The sequence below is a fragment of the Pseudophryne corroboree genome, chromosome 2, assembly GCF_028390025.1.
Source record: "Pseudophryne corroboree isolate aPseCor3 chromosome 2, aPseCor3.hap2, whole genome shotgun sequence".
Taxonomy (NCBI): Eukaryota; Metazoa; Chordata; class Amphibia; order Anura; family Myobatrachidae; genus Pseudophryne; species Pseudophryne corroboree.
This window is the reverse complement of record NC_086445.1, coordinates 346291682-346305856: the sequence shown is the minus strand read 5'-3', so window position 1 is coordinate 346305856 and position 14175 is coordinate 346291682. Positions and strand designations below refer to the sequence as shown.

Here is a 14175-nt window from a genome sequence, read left to right as displayed (position 1 = left end):
AGGGAATAGCCCACTCCTGTCCATGAAATAGCTTTTGAGTCGATTGTCCCATTACTTTTGGTCCCTTAAAAAGTGGGAGGCACATATAGAAACCATTGTAATTCCCACACCGTTCACCTGATTTGGATGTAAATACCCTCAAATTAAAGCGGAAAGTCTGCAGTTAAAGCACATCTTGTTTGTTTAATTTCAAATCCATTGTAGTGGTGTATATAATGCCCAAAATATGAGAATTGTGTCGATGTCCCAATATTTATGGACCTGATTGTATATATTATTGTGATAAATTATCGTATAGCACCAAGAAACACAAATCTAAAAAAGTGTTTTCAGACCTCAGAGATCAGTCCAGGTTTCATCACTACCGATGTGTTTTACACAAATTTTAATATTCATTACTTGTCGTATGAAAGTAGCTGTTGGGTAATCTTCATGGTAAATTCAGTTCACTAGGGCTTGGCTTTAAAACTGCACAAAAACAAATCTTTTTACAGCTATGCATTGTCCCAGATTACAGAAGGGTAGGTAGGAGCACAACAAGAAAGGAAACCAAAAACTAGCATAAAAATGTGTGACTGCTGTGCACACTTCTGGCCACCAACGTGCACTCTGCTGGGCACCACTGTGTACACCACTTTACATACTGCTGTGCACTACTGCAACTGCTGGCAGGCTGCTGGGCACTGCACATAAAGCCAGGCATTACGATTAACACTATACATACAGATGGCATTACGGCTACCGCTGTACGGCATACAAACGAAATCCCGGTCCGATGTTGGTCTCATGAACACTGGAACCCCAACAGCCAGTATATTGGCTACATACCCACTGTAGGTAATGTCAATACAGTCCATTCGTAAGCCACCAATTGCAGTAATGGCCAATATATGTACTGCAGTAAATGCCCAAAATTATGCAACCTACAGTACTCATGCCATATTATCTGTAACACTGAAAATATGCTAGCTGTACTAGTCATTTGGGGTCTAGTCTAAAGTTATTGGAAGGTTAGCGCATACACAGACCAATAGTCATCTTCTGGCTGCATTTATAACTATACCCTATAATTTTCCAATCAAAATATTTTTGGGATCATTTGGGAGTCCCATGTGATATTAGGGCACTGCGATATTTCTGTGTGACCAGCAGAACTTGCAGTCTGTGGTTGACTATTTGCATTTTACAACTTATTCCACCCTGCCCTCACTAACACCACGGAATGACTAGCAGGGTCACTGCCTCCCAAAAGCCCAGTAAACTGACATGTGAAATATCTTGCTGGTGAGCCAATTTGTTAGAGGCTATACAAACCCCATCCACGTTCAACATGGGACACTGCCATGTCTGAGATGAGCTTTGTTCAAGCGATCAAGACAGCAAGTGGTTTTCTATTATGTTCTAATACAACATATGTCCAATATCTCATTTTAACTCAGGCTTTGCATATGACATATTTAATGCCATATGTAGAAGGGAACATTAATTTGATTAATTTACTTGCAACTTTTTGGTTCTTACTACTTTACTAATGAAGACTGAGGGATTGTATCATAAAAAACAGCAGTGGCATGATCAAAAGCTCATGCACTTCTAAAACTTAGCCCTTAGATCATTCAACATAAAGCATTGTTGAAAATCAAGGAAAGAAAGCTTTGCACAATATAATAGATGGCTTGTAATAAGATCACACAAGCAATATTTCTAGTGCATCATAAAAGCCTGTGTGCAGCCCCTAACAGTGTACAAACTGGAACAATGTGCTCACATAAAACTAGACCTTATATACTGGGCAGCCTTTAAGCCTACAGTAATAAAAATAAAAAAAATGTCTGTAGTTATAAACCAGTACCATTAACAACTGATCTCAAAAAGATATAAAGCAGGTTTTACAAAAAGAGAAATATATAATAACGAAGGCCTTTACTGCAACATCAGACAGCTAACTAAAGTCAATACAAGATTTCAAAGAAGGTTCACCAGTTTGGTAGTTGTACAATGCTTCAGATTATATTTAATGCTAGCTGAATACCTGCGCTTCGCTACGGAATTTCAAGTATAATAACAAAAAGATGAAGGGGGTCATTCCGACCCAATCGCACTCTGCACTTCTTCGCAGCCATGCGATCGGGTCGGAAATGCGCATGCGCGGTGGTGGAATTGCGCAGGCGCTTCATTGCCTGGCAACAGCCGTCGCCACGCAGTGACGTCGTGAACGAAGAAAGCGGTCGCAGTGGCGACCGCAAGAAGATTGACAAAAGGAAGGCGTTCCAGGGCGTCAACTGACCGCTTTCTGGGAGTGGTGCGGCGAATGCAGACGTGTCCAGGCGTTTCGAAGGCGGATGTCTGACGTCAATTCCGGTACCTGCATCGCGGGATCGATCGCACAGAGTAAGTAACTCATACCCTGGTCTACTTCTACACAAAACTTTTTTTGCATAGCAGGGCTGCACAAGCGTTCGCAGCCCTGCCATGCAAAAAAGCCCTCCCCCATAGACGGCATCTAGTTGATCGCATGGGCAGCAAAAAGTTGCTACGTAGAATCAACTCGGAATGACTCCCGAAAAGCGCTGGTATTTAAGCTAATTTAATACTGCTTTTAAAAAAATTTATGTATAAAACACAAAACTACATGTAACATTTGTGATATATATGAATAAAAACAAATTACTAAAATGCAGTTAATAATAGATTATTATTATTATTATTATTATATTGGCATGTCACTTAAATTTTGAAGTACTTCCTTGTAAACTACATTTTAAGTCTTTCCTTCAAGCTGGAGAATGGCCAGGCTGTCAGATGAGCAGACTCTGGAACAAGCAACATACAACTGATCATAGGAGAAGCAGTCACTCCCCAGATCCACACCAGCCACTTTCAAACTCTGCCCCTGAGCGTTGTTAATGGTCATGGCATAGCAGACCTTTACCGGGAACTGCAGTCGTTTGAACTGGAAGTGGTAGTCTGATGGGATCAGAGGAATTCTCGGATTGATTCTGTTAAAAGATTGGCGCTGAGGAGAATTATCTGCCTCCTTCTCTGCCATGTCCCGCCTCTGATGCTGCCCTGCTCAGTGCTGTAAATGATGGGACGACAGACCAAGCTCCACTCTCTGTATGTTAAATATGCAGGGATAGGCTTACTCTGTTCCAAAGGGCCCTAGGTCTCTTTGCTTAGCTTCTTGCTCTGCCTAGGAATCCTCCTTTGAGAGAAAAAGGTAAAAATATCTATGTCTCTTTTCCTCCTATTGCTCTCGGAGAGGTTTGGCAAGGTTCAGTTCAAGTGACCTCCGATAATTGAGACACTATCTTCTCCTGACTGGAAATAGGCTGGTTAAGTACTTCTAAAAGAAATGTGTATGTATATATATATATATATTTATTTATTAGTTGCACAAGAAAGTATAACTTGTATTGTCGGTAGACGCATGTTTCAGAGCTACTGCTCCGTCCTCAATACCATACAAGATTTGGATAATCCAAATCTTGTATGGTATTGAGGACGGAGCAGTAGCTCCGAAACGTGCGTCTACCGACAATACAAGTTATACTTTCTTGTGCAACTAGTCTCCAGTGCCGTGATTTCCTGAGGAGTGTATGCTGTCTTAACACTGGTGCACGGATACCTGCTGTTACTCAGAGTTAGAGTGCCGGCTGCTATGGAATAAATAAATATATATATATATATATATATATATATATATATATATACATATATATACACACATATATACACTGCCAGCACTCCACTGAAAGTGCAATTTGCTCCGGTGCCACATCAGGTTAAACACAAATCCATTTAAGAAGGCACTCTGGAGTCATCAATATTAGCAAAATAGCAAACGTGTATTAAAAGTCAGGTCTGACCTGACTTTTAAGACACGTTTGCTATTTTGCTAATATTGATGACTCAGTTCCCTGCACTGACCCCCTGCCTATTATTTTTAAAAGCTAAGTCTATTCTCCTATCTTATATTTATATATTTTTATCTATTGAAAATTTGTACTTTTTATCTAGTAACTTTTATATTGCATTAAATTTTTATATATATATTTTTTGGCTCATAAATTCAGGGTATTTTAGTACATACTTTTTAAACAACACATGTCGCCGGTACCCCTATCCCCCACTATATATATATATATATATATATATATATATATATATATATATATATATATATATATATACCAGACTCATCACAAAATCTACTGAACCATAGGGCTGGACTTCATTGCCAGGGGCAGTTGCGGAGCAGTCCATTATTCAAATAGGAGAGCCACACCAAGCAAAGTTTGACAGAGTTTAGGGGTGGCAGTTGATGTGGCTCCCCTATTTGAAATGGACTTCTCTGCAACTGTCACTGTCAAGGAAGTCAAGGAAAAGAGCATTGTGTTCTCCCCCCTCCGCTACTTGGTATCGCCGGTACCATGCATTCTTAACAGCCCTGGCTGGGTGAACTGTCTTAACTCTCCTCTGTGAGGGGGGAATTCACAATAATTATCTCACCCCTTTTAACCCATTTGTAGGTGGAATTTTGAAAAATCCCTTCTTAGTGGGTGCATATGTCGCAAAAGCAAGCTACTATCCAAATGCATACATCCCAACTGTCCCGATTATCGTGGGACAGTCCCATTTTTGGGGGGACTGTCCTCCTGTCCCACCCGTGGGCTGCAGTGTCCCACGGCGGGGGAAGGGGGGATGCCAGTTGGGAGGCTCCTGTCACTTGCTGCTCTCAGAGGAGAATAGACGCTGTGCGTATGGGAAATATCTAAATATGAAGGCCTTCATTGTGAACAATTGAGCACCTATGCACGCAAACACTTCAGTGGCACTCCCATAACAGGCACATACGATGGACCATCTCACATACGATGGACCATCTCCTTGCATCTGTTTACCCACCTCCAAACCACCGCCAAGGAACGTCCTGTACTTTTCTAAGATATGTTTGATACCAAGTGTCTCAATCGCAACAGCACCTTTGTGTGCACACTGTAATGCATGTATCAAAGGGTTTTTTAGGGATTATCTCACACGCACAGTAGAGAAAGAGCTCAACTCTGTGAACACTGGGACTGCATGTGACTGAAACACAGCCTCCTATACAGGTTGGGGCTGGGTGACCTGCAGAATGCCGGGGGAAGGGGGTGAGCTGCCACGCAGCGGGCTCGGTGGCTTGCTGCATTCGCCACAGGTTCTATTCCCACACTATAGGTGTAGGAATAGTCCCTGTTAGTCAGCATGTTAGTGGGTTCCAGTTCCACCGTCCTCAAGGTCAGGACTGGGGACAAGCTCCTCTCAACTGGTTCCATGGCAGACTGGGGGCCATCCAGTAATCAGTGATCTCTTTACACTAGGTCACTTCCTATGTTGGTAGATAATCCATGAGTAAGCATCTGATAGGCTCTGCATATTTTCAGTATCACTTGTCATTCCATTCCACGGGTCCCTGACTTGGATCTGACCCCCAAGTCCATGACAACGTTAGTGTTTCATTATTCATATAATATATGTTTTTATAATAAACAATAGAAGTGATGACATCAGAACTCACAGATGACATTATTAACATCATCGGTATAGTTGAATTTCCTTATAATAATGTCTCATTGATAACACTGTAAACTATGTGAGGCATTAGTCCATGACTTGTCATTTACATACACAGTGCCCGATTACCAAATAAGCAGAGCAGGCACCAGCATATGGGCCCTGTGACAATGGATTAAACTAATATTGATTTGATCTTGAAAGAAAATTACAATCAAACTTTCTTACATTTTTTACAAAAGATAGGGGGAAAAAAGGAATCAACTCAAAGAAACGAAAACTTTGCATTACTGTATTGATATAATGTACCCATTAACAACTTAAAGTACATAAACCATAGACATCAGATTCACATTACAGTTTCCAGATCGTAGACTGTTGGTTGGTAAAAGTAAAAAATGTATTGGAGATAGGGGGGCCTCAAGATTTTGACTGCCTAGTGGCCTCAATAGGGTTTAATCCGGCATTGCATACATATATTGTGTATTATTATTCAGGTAATAGGCATGCCTGACAGAGCTTCAAATTACATCTATTGATTTAAAAAAAAACTATGACAAGGTAAGTATACCTTAACACTGAGCTATCGCTGCAGTAATTTGTTTTAGGGTGTTGCCTGCTTAAAGTATTAGCTATTGCAAGGAAAGCTGCATTTAGGCCATGTACTTCTCAACAGTGTGTCCAAATTTACATTTGATATTTCCAGAGACACCCAAGGGTAAAATCAAGTAGCAGTTTTTCAAGGTCATAAGGATTAAATGAACTTCATACAGGTAATCTAGTGAATTTTTAGAATGGAAAAAAGTTTGTTTGTACCTTTATTGAGAAAAGGAATTGCATATTGTTATATTTTGGACACAAAAATAAACACATAGGGTACAATTTAATTAGGCACAAATTACTTGCAGACAAAGTGCGGCTATACAGTATGCTGCACATAGATTTATATACATATCCACCCACATTAAAGTGGCTTAGTTTGTTGCAAACACTATCACTTACCTTTTGACTGGTACTGTATATACTGTATCTCTCAATCCTGGGTCTGGCACTCCATATTAAGCAGAATACTTGAGCTGGTGCCCTCGCAGATAAATAATATATAGCGGCTCGGAGGAGCAGCATTCAACACTCTGATATATACGAATACCGGACAAAGTTCTGACAGAGCTGTGTCTGCTATTTGTTTATATCAGAGTGCTGAATGATATATATATATATATATATATATATATATATATGTGTGTGTTCACTCTAGCGGGCGCGCAGGGCGCGGGTCCCAAAAGGGGTGTGGTTATGCAAATAGGGGGCGTGACCACTTGCACGTAATGCAAGTGGGCGGTTCAGTCCACAGACGGGAGGCGTGGACGGCCGGCGCGGTCACTGTTGGGGGCGTGCCCAGCACCTACGGAGGTGCTGGACTTCCCCCAAGCTCTCTGACAGTGTGAATGGATGCCGCGCGCATGCGGGCAGCATCTTTACACGCTGAGAGGTGCAGAAAGCGGGGGGCTGTTTTAGCAGGGCGCCGCAGAAAGGGCAGGGCGGGTTTTGTCCTTAAAAAAAATCGGGCACCCTGCTAAAACAGCCTAGAGTGAACACACACACACATATATATATATATATATATATATATACACACATACATACATACATACATACATACACTTCTTGATAAAAGGGAGCAGTCCCCGAAACGTCGACCTTACCAGCGCTGGTGTCGTCTTTATACTTTCGAGTACCACTACCACCACATTCTATATGCTTATCACCGAGAGGTTATGCACCGGCTAGTTTGTATAGTATCTAAAAGCGCAAGTGCCGGACGCGCGCGTGCGGATAATATATATATATATATATATATATATATATATATATATATATATATATATATATATATATATATATATAAAAATCAGTCCTTTGCGCTATACTCCTCGGTTTTCCAGAGTATTGTCCAAATGCGCATCAATCCCCTCCGTGCCACCGGAGCAATTAGAAACTGGTAAACAAATTGGAGAGCGCAGTTGTAAGTAATTTAAAGTATATAGTTTTACTTGTAAAATCTGCTTACATACATTTCAGTTTAAAACAAACAGCATAAGTGGACAGCTGCAACTTAGCCGCTCCGTTCGTGCTGCAGACTCCTCTCAGCGCCCGCTCTGGTCCCGGTCGATGATGTCACAACATCCACATTTAAGCCAGGCCCTACGCGTTTCGTCCAATCAGGGACCCTAATGAAGTCCCTGATTGGACGAAATGCGTAGGGCGTGGCTTGGACGTGGACGTTGTGACGTCATCGACCGGGACCAGAGCGGGTGCTGAGAGGAGTCTGCAGCACGAACGGAGCGGCTAAGTTGCAGCTGTCCACTTATGCTGTTTGTTTTAAACTGAAATGTATGTAAGCAGATTTTACAAGTACAACTATATACTTTTTATTACTTACAACTGCGCTCTCCAATTTGTTTATATATATATATATATATATATATATATATATATATATGGTCTGGGACTCACGGTCGACACCACTTAGGTTGACAAATGGTCGACATGGTCAAAGTCGGCACGAACAAGGTCGACATGAAAAAAGGTTGCCATGAGGTTTTTTTTTTTACTGTTTTTGGTGCAGTTTTCTTCGTAAAGTGACGGGGAACCCCAATTAGTGCACCATGTCCCCTCACTTCGCTCGCCATGCTTCGGGCAAGGTTACCGTTCCCAATTGTAGTCCACGTGGATCGTAAAGTATGAAAGTTCAAAAAATTAAGAAAACAAAATGACAAAAAAAAAAGTGAAAAATTCATACCTTTTTCCATATCGACCTAAGTGGTGTCGACCTGGAGTCCGGATACCATATAGATATAGACATATACCTGACCAGTACGTTTGTCAAACACCAGTGAACTTGAATCCCAGTTGAGACACATGAAAATTTACTATGTCAAATTTATAGAAATGGAGGAACATTTTCATAATTGTTATGCAGAACACCCCACCCCAAAACAGTCCTTTGGAGAAATGCCTTCATAACACAGATTTTCATCAATGTGCCCTATTTAGTTGAGACAATCAGTATTCCCACAGACTAATTATTATTCAGCATGTGAGCCTTACTGCTCATAACCACCGGCGTTAATTACATCCACTTCACTAGCGTTGTAGCAGCACTGTTGACAATGATAGTGAATGCAACTGTACAGAACACTGTAATATGTATAAAACAAGTAATGGAACAATGCTTCTCAAACACAAGAGATACACAAATCACTCCATCATGGTTTGCACAAACAGCATTTTTTAAATGTTTTGTATGTTTTTAAAGCATGTAAACTGGTCTCACGCTAGAAAACATTGTATTTTAATACTAACTTAGCCATTGCTTTCCAATCTAGTAATAGTTTTGGGAAAGCAAATAGTCCCATTTCTGTGTTTACCATATGTAAACACATTTGCCTTTTAATATGTGATGTGTTTGATAGGATCATTAACAAAGGCAAGTAAAATGGCAGCAGATATGACACCTAACAGAGTAAGCATGAGAGGTAGAAGCATCTTAAATGAATAGAGAAAAGAGATATCAAGTGAATGAAGGGACACGGTGGCATGAAGTACTGAAATACCGGCTGGGCGCAAAGTCTGATGCGCCTAATGATCAAATCAACTGTTCATTAACTACAAAATTCCAACACATACAGTAATGGTGCACCTGGCATCAAATTCAACTGGGGACAAGCTCACCATCACTTGTACAGGTATAAACTGTACCTGAAACAGGAGATTATGATCCAAACAAATGCTAGTACCAGGTGCCTTATTGTTGCCACTTTTCGACAAATGTTTTGTGTGGGTTAATGTAAATTAATGCATCTCTCAAATAGTCCAGCAATCATAACTCAACCAGAGGCTCAATAAAAGCAGGAAACCAGCACACCAAGTTTAGGTAAAACATATGGGCCCTACACACTTACCGATGTGCATGAGCAATATGAACGATATTGTTCAGTAATGAATGATAAATCGTTCATATCGCTCAGTGTGTATGCACCAGCGATGAACGATGCGTATCCCCACGGTCCTTCATCGTTGGTTTTCCCTCGTTAGCATAGCAAGCCAATTTGGAAGATGGACGCTAATCGTTCAAAATTAACATCATCCAAATCAGAAACATCGGCAAGTGTGTAGGGCCCATTAGGCTGGGTACACATTTGCCGATATCAGTGACATTGTGCAAGATTCCCCGCAAACAATATCGTTCATACACACTGAACGGTATCGTTTGCGTCTCGTCAGTGGCGGCATGCATCCACATCCAGGTCTCGTGCAATATCTTACATTATCCTAAATTATCTAAACTATATTTAACCTCATATACCCAGTTTACTCAATTATGATCAAGTGGCAGCAGCCAATTTCATTTAAAACGAAAAAAAAATATCAGATGATAAAACCAGAGAGCATGAGATCATTGTCAGGTTGCAGCGCACAAATCACGCCTCACACCTGGCAATGCACAGTTCAGTTCAGTGGTGCAAAGAGCACAGCCAGTTAATTACCAATCAGTGCAGGAATGCAATATTGCCAGATGAATCACCCTTCACCATGTTCTTGACAAACGGGGAATGCTGTGGTGTCAGGTTTGTGCATTGTACTCATTTTTTTTCAATAGGTTCGAAATAGTTTCCAATGACCCTTCTAGGGTATGACAACCGCATAGGCACCATGTGGTGCACATTGGTTGTCGAGCATAACACTGAACCCACGTGACTTGCCATAAAGCCATAGTATCATCATTTAACAGCTCGCATGGCTGTCCTTACCTTACTGCAATAAAATCATAGCCACAAAAGTCACCACTGTATGCAATCTATTTAAGTGAAGTCTTGTATAACAAAATAATTGGATTGAAGTTATTTTTTCCTAAATCAAAAAACACTGCCGTTCACTCACTTTTGTTAAAGACAACCTTAAAAACAGACAATAGACTATAGAACACACAACAAGCACATCAACAACTTATAGTTACAGAACTGAGAATAATAAACATTGCAGAATGCCCACGTTATCAATGAACATGCACTTATTTCTCTAACTACACAATTAAGAGCAGTAAAAGAAAATACATATTGACTTTAGAAGCATGGGCAGTTGCAACAATACTCCAATTTTGCATTTTAATAAATCAGAAGAATATTTATTTTTTTCCCCAATAACCTTAAGAAAAAACTGTAATTGACATGTCATCTTATTAAGGTAATAGATTTGGGTGTGGATCATTGGGTTGACCTGAAAAGGGTTGGCAGTGTCTAGGTTGACCCCAAAAGGTTTACAAAAATAAATGGGTGTTGTTTTCGCCGTAAAACGACCGGAAATTCCAATTAGTGCACCATGTTCCCTTGCATGGCTCACGGCTGTGGGTAATAGGGGTGTGGTATTGAAAGTCGACAGTAACTAAGTCGACAATGTCTAGGTCGACCACTATTGGTCGACAGTAACTAGGTCGACAGGGTCTTTAGGTCGACATGTTATATATAGGTCGACAGGTCAAAAGGTCGACATGAGTTTTTAATGTTATTTTGGTGTCGTTTTCTTCGTAGAGTGACCGGGAACCCCAATTAGTGCACCGGGTCCCCTCGCATGGCTCGCTTCGCTCGCCATGCTTCGGGCATGGTGCCTTCGCTCCGCTACCGCTTGGCACAGATTACCGTTCCAATCGTAGTCCACGTGGATAGTTAAGTATGAAAAGGTTAAAAAAAAGAAAAAAATTGTGAAAAACACATGTCGACCTTTTGACCTGTCGACCTAGAACATGACGACCTAAAGACCCTGTCGACCTAGACACCCTGTCGACCTAGTTACTGTCGACCAATAGTGGTCGACCTAGACATTGTCGACCTAGTTACTGTCGACTTTCCGTCCGGATCCCGGGTAATAGGCCCTACACACTGGGTGATATCACTCAAATATATGAATGATCTCGTTCATTAATGAACGAGATACCGTTCACATCTTTGAGTGTGGAGACACCAGCGATGAACGATGCGCAGCCCCACACTCGTTCATCGCTGGTGCCCCATCGGCTGTGCATGCAGGCCAATATGGACTTCATGCACTTCACTCCCCTCCCCCCCCCGCCGCAGGGTCGCCCGTATCCGCCGTCGGGCAGCTCGGCGGCGGATCTTTAAAATGTGTAGGGCCCTTAAGGTTACTATTCACAATCGTAGATGACCTTTTCCTGTGTCGACCATTGCCATGTCGACCAATAGTGGATGACCTATTGACTGTTGAACTTAGTACTGTCAACCTGTCATCAGGATACCAACAGATTTACCCCAAAATAATCTCTTTTCCCCCCATTTTGATAGTTCATGAAACTACAGGTACTCATCTAGATATAAATCCAATACTACTACCACCAATGCCACGTTGAACTCTACGCCACTTTATAGTCAAGGTCATTATTTTACCACTGGGCAAAACAAGCATCTGTAGCCACATTACAGCAGGGAATATAAACTGATGAAGCACTGCAAGAGACAATATTATTGTGAATTTATTTTTTCGCTTGGTCCACTCAAGTTTACTCCTAAAATATTACGTTATTACAATAATACAAGGAGGCAGCCTTAGTGTATAATGCCACCAGATGTGACAACAGAAGTAATGTAACAGTATGCACACCGCCTACTAGGAGGCTCTCTCTCTCTATAATCTGCAAGTAATACAAAAATCATGAAACAAATGAAGAACAAACAAAACAAAAAAAGTGTCCAATAAAAATGTTCCAGTGGAGTCACTGTATAGCCCTAACCACCCATATAGTGAGATGCAAGTGTGGGCCCTGGGAAAGCTGCAAATCACGGTCTCTGGATGATGCCTTGGTGTGACCATGCCAGGGCTCCTGAGACTCATACAGGGCCTGGCTGTGATGGGAAATAACCGGGCTACAGAAGGGGTGTCACCTCAGTTACCTGCTGAATGAAGAGCAGAAATCAGGGGCACATACCGCCCCCATAATGACAGTCCCTACACTGAGGGACCTCTGGGCATGCTGTACGGTCTCAGCTCAGTCCCCATGCAGGCTGGCAGGCAGCATTCTTGGGGGTTCTGGTCTCTAGGAAACGTGCCCACAGTGTGATGCGCTGATGAGCAGCGCTGGCTCTTTGTTACCATCCTGGCCATGTCCCACACAGCGCAGCAGCCGCTCTGCTCCTCAGCCGGGGCACACACTGGCATTACACCCCGAGCTAGGATGATGACTCTCCTGCCACCTCCCCCCTTCCATCCCGTCACAGCTTGACCTGCCACCTCCACACGTCCCTGTGCTGGGATCGGGGCTAGGGAGAGGAAGTCCTTTGTGCTGGCGCCCGCTTACCTCTCTGTGCCAGCTCCCCGGTAGTAACACACCGCCGCAGCCCGTCCTTTGTGTGACCACTCCCGGCCGCCGCTCTGTCCCTGTCACCGCTAGGGGTGCGCTGGCTGCAGCTAGAAGGCAGAAGCGGAGGGCAGGCGGAGGGATGGGATGTGCTGCAGGGGCGCCATTGTCGGAGGGAGCTGTTCTGCACACAGGATTGCCGGAGCTGCTGATCACCCTGGCGGAGGAGGAGGGGTATAACCGAGGCAGCGCTACCTCCTCCTGACCACGGAGCGGGAAGATGAGCAGCAGCCGCTTTCCCCTCCTCCCGTCCTCTCACATCCACTCCGAGCCAGCCGTCTCCCCCTCCCCTTCTCCCCGCATGCTCCCTGGGAGGAGGAGAGAGAGCGACGTGTTCAGTGTGCGGTGCGCTGGACGGTCAGGCTGCGGGGAGCGGGGCACAGCTCCCTCCAGTGTCCGGCTTACACCAGCACGGGGTACCGTCACCACAGCCTGCATGGCTCACTCACCGTCGCTGCTGCGTTCTGGCGTCTGGACCTCCTGTACGTGACCCTCCAGCAGTCCTGGAGATACAGATCATCACTGTGTTAATAAGCTATGTAGGCACAAGGACACAAATGGATTTTCCAAAGCTGAGAAATTTAGATGAACATCTGAAAGGCTGTACACAGGAACACACCTAAATCTATTGTAGGCCCCAAGGCAAAAGTTTGTAAGGGCCCCTATGGACCACCCAATGGTGAAAAACATATATAAAATACATGTGGCAGGGATGACAAGCCCCTTGCAGCTTTGGGCACCATACCCACTTCCCAATATATACTGTTGCCATCCGTGCTGTTTTGCTTTATTTTGTCTGTTGGGGATCCGGTCAGGATCCTAGCAGTCAATACCGACGCCGTAATACAGACACTGTACGGAATGCCGACACCGGCATCCCTAATAGGTTCACCAACCAGACGCCAGAATCCGGGCAGCTGGGATGCCGAACAAGAAGACACTGCAGCGTTGGAAAATAGGATTTTGGTACCTACCGGTAAATCCTTTTCTCGTAGTCCGTAGAGGATGCTAGGATCCACATTAGTACCATGGGGTATAGACGGGTCCACCAGGTGCCATTGGCACTTTAAGAGTTTGGAAGTGTGGGCTGGCTCCTCCCTCTATGCCCCTCCTACCAGACTCAGTCTAGAAACTGTGGCCGAGGAGACGACATACTTCGAGAGAAGGACTTAACACAGATAGTGGTGAGA

At 43.2% G+C, this 14175-nt stretch overlaps 1 protein-coding gene across 6 annotated transcripts in view; it reads right to left on the bottom strand.

The window, feature by feature from the left end:
• FARP1 (FERM, ARH/RhoGEF and pleckstrin domain protein 1) overlaps positions 1 to 13480 on the bottom strand; it is a 261056-nt gene extending 247576 nt beyond the window's left edge. For 2 of the 6 annotated variants that reach the window (XM_063953061.1, XM_063953062.1), the window contains exon 1: positions 12926 to 13339. The gene's annotated coding sequence lies outside the window, so the exon portion shown is untranslated. Of the gene's footprint in view, positions 1 to 12521; positions 12624 to 12925; positions 13340 to 13434 lie in introns of those variants that run through there. The other 4 variants (XM_063953057.1, XM_063953060.1, XM_063953058.1 and 1 more) reach the window with 3 other exon arrangements.
• Positions 13481 to 14175: the final 695 nt, after the last annotated feature.